We start from the raw sequence: 7,128 nt of genomic DNA on the forward strand, positions 1-7,128 counted from the left end.
TCAACTATCCTTGTCAGCTCTTTATCCTTGTTATGTTTAAGACAATAAACCTTGAACAAGAGATATTCCAAAATCCATGCTTAAAACCGAACTCTCACTAAAAGGTGATTTGGTGGCCAGTTGGGGTTGAGATGCTAAAATAGAAAGTTATTACACTAACTGTTGTTCCAGTGATATATCTTTAAGATAGACCAGATCAGGAAATACACTCCACAGGAAGACCAGAACTAAGCTTTTTTTGAGATAGGCTATAATAACAGTATCTTGCAAATGCTTCTCCTACACTTCCTCTTATATGTCAGTGAGTCAGGAAGAATCATCTGAAGTTTCTTCTTGAGATTTAAGGAATGCTTCTGTCCTCTTTGTTTGAATAATGGTTTCTAAATATTTGCTTCAAGGCTGTTTCCCTGGCTCCCTACAATATCTCCAGGCATACTGGACATAGCCATCTGTACCTGGTTCCAGGAAGATAGTATTCTAGAAAATGAATACTTCATTAATCTGGCACTGAAAATGTTCTTTTAGATATCCTAATGGACATCATGAGGAATAATGTCCCTTTCAAGCCTAGCACTTCAAAAACCAAGTGGAGATTTTCCCCACAAGTAAATAAATACACTTGCAAATAAAAGCTGGTACATGGACTTGCAGGTAAATGGCTTTGATAAATCACTTTATTGTTTCTTTTAACCCTCATCATTCTTCTAGTGTTTTTTGAAATGAAAGGAAACACAACAGAGATGTAACAGTTGAAATGAAAAACCAAAAGGCTGAAAGAAGGTAGTGCAAAGAAGAAACAATGCAAACTCCCCAAATCTTTTAGAGAGCATCTGTGAAATCAGAGTGATTTACTAAGCCCAATGCTCTGCCAGCTGCAGACAAGCAAAGCAGAAGGAGAGAAGTTTGTGTCTCACCACCGTTCTTATTCTTTGCAGCGGGAAAAATATTTAGATCAGCTCATTTCCAGGTTCAGCCTTTGAAATCCTTCTGAGCCAAAGCTTCTGCCATGCTTTTTGTATTTTCGCAGCAACAATTCAGCCAATTTGTGGAAGAATAAGTTTGGCTATGGTTTGGGAGTTGCAAATATTCACCAGATTAGAGTCACAGAATGAGTGAAGAAAGGGAAGTATATGGTGAAATCTGCCTGAGGGGGAATTCTGCATGGGAATTAAGGAAAAGCTTGCTCTGCATGTAATTCACTCATCTTGGAAGAACAGCTGGAAAGTGTAGAGTGTTTCCTGGAGACAGACTGAGTTACTATATCTGGATTGCAAAAATCCAGATGGAAGCAAAAAGGTACAGAAAGTGCAAGCTCTTTGCTGCTATTTTAGCAGCCCATAGTCTCAATTCAAAGCTATCACTAGGGACTCATGTGACTTAATTACTGAGCAACTCTTCTCCCTAGCTTCATCTTACTTTTACTCCACAGCAATGCTGGGTCTTGGATCAGGATAACTTATCTCAGGCTGACTCATGCCCCATAACCTTACTATTGAGTTACTGCTGTGGACTAACATGCATCTTCCAGACTAGGTGGAATAACCACGTATGATACCAGTCCTCAAAGCATTGCACTGCCTGTCTGGTTATTACTGGGCTTGACTCAATATGTCAATACCTATGTACAAAGATTCAAGTATTTAAAATAATGCCTTTCCTAGTATGCCATGCTCTTGGCATATGAACCATTAACAGAAGAAGTGGAGTAGGATAAGACTGCAGTGTCAAACCTCAGAGATGCAGTCATGCACTCTTCCTTCTGTTTCGGTCCCTGAAGAATGAGACTCAGAGCAAGAGGCTTAACTGCCCAACACACATGAATATTGCTACCATTGTTTGAAAAGACAGAGAGGAGGAAAAGCCCTGTGTTGCATGATGAGGATCCTTGGGCAGGTTAGCCTATTTGGGAGTAGGATGTTGCCTATTTCCTACAATCAGAACTCCCTGGCACATGTTATATTTTATTTCTTTATTCACAGGACTTATATGGCCACCTATCTCATATAATGATTCTAGGCAGCTCACAACAATCCATAAAAAAAAAAAAGATAAAAACAAAAATACTCTTCTCCCTGCCTGAGTCTATATGTGGGTCTATGTTTCTTTTTTTAGAAATAAAGGGCAGAGTTTATAACACTTTTTATCTGGAAAAGCTGAAAATAACCCTTTCTATCTGCCAAACGTCACATAGACAGACAAATTGAGGAGGTTTTGTGCAAAGGGAAAAGGAAGTGGGAAGGAATTATTATGTCTGGATCCATGAATGTAGTGGAGTTGATTGTCAGGGGGTGCAACAGAAACATAATGGATTAACTGTTTCATCTTTTCCATAGAATAGATCAGATGGCTGTTAGGCCTGATAGGTGAACAGGAACAGCTCAGAAAAATATGAAGACATGAGATTGAATAGTAATTAGATGACATCATGTCTTCCCTTAGCATCTTGTAACTGTTTATTGTCCAAGAAAAGTTTGGGTCAACCAATGACCAGTTTGCAAAAGTTACTTAGATTTGTGGGCAAGCTTATTGAACACTTAATCTAATACTTTGGCTCTTCCCACCATTGCATTTTATTTAAACAACTGTTTTGTTTTTCTGTTCTTTTTTGGCATAGTTGTCATGGCTTCAACATTTGGAACAATTAGAGTTGCAAAGTAACATATCGATTTCAAAATTTCAGTGAGTCATAGAAGTGAAACAGAGCTTGGTTCAAATCTTTCAGTAAATGAAATTTTGTTTCAAATTATCCCATTCCACCTCAAGATATAAGCAATGAATGGAGGAGGAGGTCGTGCAGGCACAACAAGGTCTGTAGTCTCATTGTAATGGTAGAATCTTATTTTCTTCAGCTCACATATTGCAATTGAAAAGGCTGAAAAATAATATTTTAAAATATTTTGAAAAGTAGTTATTTCTATGGTTTTGTGAACTTGGAATTTTCTGATGTACAGTACATACAGTGGCTTCTCTTTACACAAGACAGAGGGTACAGTATGTCACCTTCACTTTCCCTAACACAAGGAGACAATATCATGAAGAGTGTCAGTGAAGATTTATGGGCTGTTGAGCTCCACATTTTCCCTCTTTCCAAGAACTAATGTGAGCAATAAAGTACAGAAGAACACAAAGCCACATAAGTCTCTTTGCCAGTGTTGTCACCTGGATTCAATATATTCTGCTACAAGATGACAGGAATATTTGCTATTGTGTGGGTGACTATCCTAAAAAAAAGTAGTTTGCCCCTTTACCTTCACTACAAAATGGAATCAGGATCCTGGCCCACAAGCCATTCTCTGTAGCTGATGCATTCATCCATTTGTCTTGTTTATCCCCCAATTTTTGAGTTTGTTTTCGTCTGAGGTGGCTGTTATCCCTGCCTATTTTATATTCTTGTTTTTTTCTTCAGTTTTCCCCTCAATACAGAAAAGGCAAAATGATATCAGATGATCAATAGCTCTTGACAACTGATTCCCTTTTAGGTCAAAAGCAAATCTAAGCATAGTTGGGTGGGTCTTTCTCCCTCCGACTTTCAATTTTCCAAATGTCATAGATAACGGTTCAGAAGAGATCTGTCATCTTCAGAAAATGAAAACACAGAATGAGTGATTATGTAACTCTAGTTTGAACTTATTACAGCATTTTTTTTTTTATTGTTGTTATTTCTGTCAGCACTATTGCTAGTGAAAAATACATTTAAGGTACTCAGGAATGAAGGGAGAGTATCACAAGGCATGTGAGTTTATGTTTTCAAACAAGTCTTAGAAAGCCTCAGCAAAACATAATAGAATGAAGATCACTACAGAAACTAACCTCCATCCTATGGTTTACCTGTAATATGGCTATTCCATTGTCAGATATACCATGGAATGTCACCTAACAATGGATTTGCCATTCTAGTAAGGAATCTTCCTATTAAAATGTTGATCAGTGCTTCCAGGTTTGACCACGGTGACCATTCACTAGGGCAGGGATAGTTAACCCTGGCTTGCAGGCAATCCTGGACAAAAGACAGTTTCAGCCTAATACTGGAGGGTTTGCTTGTAGAGTGCTGATAGGTTGATAATGATCTCTGGTTCTATATCACAACATTTTATGTGACTAAAACTTCTGCAGGGTTTGAGACCTCAGTCAGGAGCTCATGGAACTCAAGGAACTTGTCTGGGTCAAAAAAAAATTGTGTCACTTCTACAGTCTTTTCAGAACATCTAATCCTAGCAGTGGCTGAACCTATATCACTGTCCCTAGCCAGGGTGGGACTGTCCAAAGAGATCAAATAGGGGCTAAGTCCCAGATGAAGTGCTAGCAGTGAATGGTTTAGATACAATATATAGTAGATATCACATGGGAGAGAAACCCCAGTCTTTGCTGGAATGCCTCTAGTTTAATTTGGGTTAACTGGTGAAACCAGATTAGGGGCACAGGAGGAGAAAGAACAATCCATCAGATAGAGCTGTTGTCCTCTGTACTCTAGCTACCTCTCTTGGCTGCAGCAAGTTTCCAGTAGTGTTATCATGCTCCCAGGAATGCTCACTTAGGCCATTAGGGTCAGGTTTTTCTATGGAATAATCCAGTGTTGTCCAAACTTGGCCACTTTAAGATGAGTGGACTTCAACTCCCAGAATTCCCCAGCCAGCCATGGGAATTGAAGTCCACTCTTCTGAAATTGGCCAAGTTTGGACAACACTGGAATAATCCATAGCGGGGATGCATGCCAAGAACAGTAAGGCTTCTGAGAGCAGTGGGTGGGGCTAAAGCCAAAAGCAGGTGGACTCCTCCATTCTCTCACTATACCGCCTTTTATTTCCATCTTCTTTTCTTCCCTTTTTCTAGTATTTGTCCCTTCTTTCTATCTCCATGTAGCAGACTTGGAGTGACTCTTCTTGCCAGAAGTTGGAACTGACTGCTGACAGAGGATATTTGAAATTAGGCTGTCCCATGTGAAAGAATGCATGCAAGCATTTAGCCCTTTTTTTTTTTTTTTAACTAGTGGTTTTAACTTTTATGCAATTGTCTGGAAGCAGAATTGTGAGGATGGGTCTAATCCTCTCTTCTTACTAAACTTCTGATGTTTCTACTTGCCTTTGGGCTTGCGGGATTATTTCACAATAGAATGTGATGTGCTATGAGATATGCATTTAGATTCTAGGTGGCTTGTTCCAGGACAAATTGCAGAAGTTTCTCCATATGTAAAACACTATCTATGCAAAAGTTGAACCCCCACCCACCTCATATGTCTTGTCTGCTTCTCATAAAAATCTGTTCCTTGTATCACATTAAATCCTGCTATTATTTGAGAATCCGCATAGGCTCTATTCCATTTTTTTTTATTAAGTAGATCCTGCGACTGAGACAATACTCCCTTGGCAGATAGGCATAGAAATAATCTGATATGAAACACTGAATGTCAACATGATGGCATAATAAAAAATTGGAGTTTGCACTTCCAGGGATGACATAAAAGCAGGACGCTCAATGAGTATTTGGGAAGGGATGAAGATGTTCCTCTGTAGGAACTAATATAAGTGGCTTCAGAGTGGAAGGAAGGTCATGTAGAGGGCAATGTCTCCTTAAGCTGGGTAGGATTTAAAGCTGAAGGCACAAGAAGATGGGATGTTCCTTTAATTTCAGTGCCAAAGGAATACAGTAGAAGATGCAAAAGGGTCTGAAGTGTTCAGACATTTCAGCAAAAAGAAATTCCAAAAAGACCAAAACTAGGTGTCAGGTCTGGAACAGAAAGGATGAAAACATAAACAAATGGAATAAAATCCCAGACAGCATTGGAATTTTGCTGCAGAAAACACCACAATAAAAGGATTAAAGAGATAACATGGCTACTTTAAGAGAACTATAGCACATTTTCATAGACTCCAGATATGTATAGTTGAATTAGGTGTACAGATATCCAGTTCTATTAGGAGATTTTGCATATTAAACAGAATGTTGTTATAATCCTTAACAGCTAAATGGAGGGCTGTAACAGTCAAAATATCTTTAGGTATTAACCCCAGTTCAACATAATCAGCCAGAAAATGAAAGAAGTATATTGCAGGTGGTGGTGCATGGAAATCATCTCCAGAATATAGAGACCCATCCATATCAAGTAAGGCAAGTCTCTTAACCACTCTCTCCCAGGCATTTAAAGGAGATGCCATCTGCACCTTCTCAGATTTGAGCTGGAGCAATATAAAACAGCCTGAACTGCCTTGGCCATCAACAGAACCAGCACACTGCCTAGGTGCACATTGAAGCCATATCTGAAACCCACACTTGAGCTGGAATTTGATGGAATAAGCTGGGATTAAAATGGAAAAAGTGCCTTTTTTTGCAGGGGTGTGCGGGGAAGGCATGGACAGTTAGTTATTGCTTTCTAATTCTTTAAAGTGCTCTCTGAAATATTTTCACATTGCCTTTTTTTTTTTTTTTTTTGCTTTCTTTTTTGTAACTTTTGGCCCAGAGACAAAAAAAGAAAATTAGTTATGATAATATAGCTTTTGTTTTTTTTTTTGTTCTTACAATACCATGTTTTGCATTGAAGAAGGATGAAATTATACCCTCATTACAGAAATAATTAAAGTGAGATTAAGTGAATAGATTCTTTTTTTTTTCTTTTTTACTATTAAATTGCATTCTCCTTCTGGCATCAAGATAAAACCCCACATCACAAACTGTACCAGTTAGCAGCAGGATATTCAACAGATGAAAATGTTTTCCCCCAAATCCCATAATGTTAGCATGGTACTCAGAGATTAGGGACAATATTGGGTGAAATATTTTGCTATCGCTCCATCAGGCTTTATCAGCACACACCCCTACCTCTTCTTCTTGCCTTCGTTCAGCTGTGGAATTCAGGCACAAAAGGCTGTACATTTCTCAGAATAAGATCCCTCTAAGCCCCGACAACCCCCAATCAGAGACATTCTTTATTTTCATCCCCCTTTGCTTTGCCATTATTTTTTTCCTTAAAGAACTCAAATGTTCAATTTCTGATCTAACAAAAACATGTCAGATCAACCTTCATTTAAAAAAGAAGAAAGATAAAGTTGAACTTGATTCCTGATTACACATATCTATGAAGTTTTCTTGGCAATAATATGGAAGTAGTTTGCCATTGTCATCTGTGATTTTTCT

At 38.4% G+C, this 7,128-nt stretch overlaps 1 pseudogene; it reads right to left on the bottom strand.

Annotated features, from left to right (window-relative positions):
* Positions 1-5,286: 5,286 nt before the first annotated feature.
* On the bottom strand, positions 5,287-6,867 carry LOC112541191 (GPI-anchor transamidase component PIGU pseudogene; annotated as a pseudogene).
* Positions 6,868-7,128: the final 261 nt, after the last annotated feature.

Source organism: Python bivittatus, unplaced genomic scaffold (genome assembly GCF_059951505.1).
Source record: "Python bivittatus isolate LINGU-HERP-01145 unplaced genomic scaffold, Pbiv_v1 ctg000480_np1212, whole genome shotgun sequence".
In the NCBI taxonomy this organism is placed as follows: domain Eukaryota; kingdom Metazoa; phylum Chordata; class Lepidosauria; order Squamata; family Pythonidae; genus Python; species Python bivittatus.